Raw genomic sequence first — 4,011 nt, 5'->3', positions numbered from 1 at the left:
TGTACATGAACTTCAGCTTATTCACGATTTTCACAGAAATCAGATTGACCACAACTATTGAAAAGAGGCATCAGAACACCTCAGTATTAGCAGTCAAAACCAGGCTAGGAATTGACTGTGGAACAGACAATCAATTGTTATTCTTGTTGTTATGTGCCGTAGAGTCACCGGTGAGTTATAGAAATTCTATGTGCAACAGCTCTGAACCCTGCCCTGTCCTAAGCAAGCTTCATGAACTTCGACACACCTAATGTGACTGCCCAGTTATCGTGTCAGTCCATCTCACCCAGGGTCTTCCTCTCCTGCATGTCCCTCCACCATTCCAAGCATGAGGTCCTTTTCCAAGAAATGGTACCTCAGGTCAAACGTCCAAAGTATTACTCATATGCAAATTCAAGTTGAAGGTGAAGATAATGAAAACAAATTCACAAGAACCAAAATATGACCTGGAGTGTACCCCAACTGTACTAAAAAATCATATTAAGAATAGATTTAATGCACTGAATGCTAATGACCAAAATCAGAGAAGCTGTGGAACAGAATTAAGGAATCCATGAAGAAAGCAGTGTCATTACAACACAGGGCAGGGGAAAACCCCAACTATCTATCCATCAAACAGCAGGAGAGCCTCAGAAATTTTCACTGGAATGAAAAGAAGTCAAACGAGGTAAAGGAATGCTGAGGTTAGAGCTGGACTAAAGATTTCGAAGGGCAGTTTGAGAAGACAAGTAATATTACAATGGAATGTGCAAGGAGCTGGAGAGGGAAAAGCAGAAGGAATGAACCGGTCTGACATTTCACGAGTTCAAAGAATTGAAGGACAAACCCCAGCCTCACGCTGCAATATTGAAGGAATCTATGGGCAAAATCACGAATGATGCACGAAGCCTCGAAGAAGCGGAATGAATGCTATTCCAGAAAGAACTGGTCAGCACTGAAACGTTTGAGGAAGTAGCATATGATCCAGAAGCAGCAGTGCTGAAGGAAGAAGTCCAAACTTCACGCACGGCGCTGTCCAAATAGAAGACTTTAGGAACTGATGGAATACCAGTTGACGTGTTTCAGAAAACCTGTGCAATCCTGCACATGTTCATGAATCTCTGCCAACAAATACAGAAGAGGTATACCTGGCCAACTGACTGCAAAAGACCCCCATTTGTCCACATTCCAAAAATAGGATGGTGGTGGTGGGTCAGAGTAGGAAAAAAAGGGATAGACTATGAGCAAGGATCAGGGGAAGGGGAGGTCAACCTGAATGAAGGGACATCAGACTGGATGTCTATGTCCAACACCCATCTAGAACAGGCCGTCATAATGGATTGAGTTGGAGGCAGGAGGAGGAGACAGAGGGGACAGAGGGAGAAACCACAGGGCTGACCAGCAGGGTGGGAGGGGACAGAGAGAGAGCAGGACTTGGTGATGGGTGAAGGGAAGGGAGAAGGGGAGGACAGTGCAGTCGCCACAGAGCCTTGTTAGTAATGACATGACACATGGTGGCCATTGTTTTAAAATTAAACCAGCAAGAAACCAAAGCAGTCCAGAGTTGACATGACTCTGGTCTCCATCCCCCAAAGCCCTGTCTGTCTGCACACTTCCAACTCATGGTCACCCGGCTTGCTAGAGTGACACCTCCCGGGGGTGCAGGTTACCTCAGCTCCTGAGGGGAGGGCTGCCTTGTGGATCCCACCCAGCAGTTCTCTGGGGAAATGGAGAAATCTCTTTCTGTAAAAGTGACTGTATTGACTCACTTAGCACTCAAGAACCTGCACAACTTCTACCCATGGACCTCCGTTCAGAAAAGGCAGTGTCAGTGTGTCTCTCAGTCTGTCTCCCTCTCTGTCTCTAAGCCTCTGTCTGTGTCTGTCTCTCTGTGTGCCTCTGTCTCTATGTCTCTGGCCTGTTGTCAAGCAGTGCAGTGACTCCTGGCAGTTAGTTCCAGGCCAACAGCCCAAGGTTCTGACCTGGAGATGCCTCAGGCCAGTGTCCAGCATCAGTCCTGTCACCTCACCCCAGGTCACCTGGATCTACAGACCCCGGTCTGTGGGTAGTGCCCTTAGAGCTGTCCTTCGGGGTGGACCTTCCTGCTGTGGCTGGTGGGGGTGCAGTAGGGGGCAGACTGGGGTCACAGCATCAATGCTCCTGGGAACATGCACCCCCCACTCCTCCGGCTTTTCACAACCTCCTCAGGAAGCCCTGGGGGCCTGGTGTGCAGGAAGTTGTGCTCCTAACCCAAGGGCACCCCTGTCCAGTGGTTCAAATCCCCCAGCTGCCCTCTGGGAGGAGGAGGGGGCTCTCCTTCTGTGTGATGTGCAGCCTCAGAAAACCTGCTGGACAGTCCAGCTGGGAATAGTTCTGACTACATGGCTGTGACTTGGCGTTTTACGGGTTTAAAAACTTTTGTGGGGGGAGCGGAGGAGGGAGCAGCAACTCAGTCAGCATTCACCAATTTAAAGCAGACGGTTCAGGAGCATTTAGGTCACAGCACTGTGAGACATCTACCATTTCTCTAATTCCCAAACATTTCAACCCCAAAGAAGCCCACCCAACGTGACTCCCTCAGCCCCCCTTCTCTCCACATGTCCACATTCTTGTCTTGGCCCTCTTAGTGGTCTATCTGTCCTGTCCTCAGTACCCTACCCTTGTCCCACTGTCCTGCATACAACTCACACTCATGGGGTCCTGGGCCCTCACCTGGATCCTCAGGAAGCAGCCGCAGAACGCTCTCTAGTGATGGCCTTTCGCCTGGTCTCTCCCCAGGCCACTCCCTCTGACCTCCTCACGTGGCCTCTCCCCGGCCTCCTACCAGGTCTTCTACTTGGCCTCTTCTGCTGCCCTTCTCCTCTGGCCTATCCCCTGGCCTCACCTCTGGTCTCTCCCCTGGTCTCTCTTCTGACCTCTCCCTGGCATCTCACCTGACCTCACCCATGATCTCTCCCCCAGCTTCTCCCCAACCTCCTCCCCTGGCCTCTCCCCCGGTCTCCTCCCGAGGCCTCTCTCTGGTCTCCTCCCTGACCTCTCCCCAGCCTCTCCCCTGGCCTCTCCCCCGGCCTCCCCGCCCCCGGCCTCCTCCCTGACCTCTGGTAGGAAGAGCACTTTCTCCATGACCCAGGCCATGGCTTTGATGTCTCACGTGCATCTTATTAGTGCCCCAATGAGTGCTGGAGTACTGGTGACCCAGTGGCAAGAAGCTGCACTGTAATCTTAAAGCCATGCGGTTCAAATCCACCAGATGCTCCCCTGGGGAAGGAGGGGTAGTCTCCTCCTGTACCAGTCAGATCTGATTCGGTGCATGCGCGCGCGCACACACACACACACACACACACACACACACACACACAATTAAAAATTAATAGATTTAATGCACTGAATACTACTGACAAAAATCAGGAGTTGTGGAATGAGACTAAGGAATCCACGAAGAAAGCACTGTCATACAACACAGAGCAGGGGAAGAACCCAACAACCCATGTGAACAGCAGGAGAGCCTCTGAAACTTGCACTGGAATGAAAAGAAGCCAAAGAAGGTAAATGAATGCTGAGGTTAGAGAGCTGGACCAAATATTTCCAAGGGCAGCTAGAGAAGACAGATATCTATTATAATGGAATATGCAAGGAGCTGGAGTGGGAAAAGCAGAAAGAATGAACCATGTTGTGGAATGTTGGGGAGGAAGGGAGGACCTTTGGCCAGGGCAGATCACCTAAGCTCCGTGATAAGTGCAAGCCTCCCACGACCTTTAATACGGGGTAGAGAAAGATCCCCTGTATTTGGCTGTACTGGCTTGAGAAAGCTCGCCACCTGGGAAGACGGCTGTTGCATTTGTTGGGGTGGGAGTGGTCCGCAGGAGACTGAGGTTCTCATAACCAATCTGCATGTGCCACGTCTGCAAGCCCACCCTATCTGTTCTTCCTGCGCATATAAATGCACTGCAGATTCCAATAAAATTGAGCTGGATTGACTCTCTGAGTCGTGCTTACTCCCTATCAGGGTATTGCTGTTAAGTTGATGGAGAA

The sequence above is a fragment of the Elephantulus edwardii genome, unplaced genomic scaffold, assembly GCF_000299155.1.
Source record: "Elephantulus edwardii isolate Elephantulus edwardi_28Jun2011 unplaced genomic scaffold, EleEdw1.0 scaffold00011, whole genome shotgun sequence".
Taxonomy (NCBI): Eukaryota; Metazoa; Chordata; class Mammalia; order Macroscelidea; family Macroscelididae; genus Elephantulus; species Elephantulus edwardii.
Note: the sequence above shows the minus strand (reverse complement) of the source record.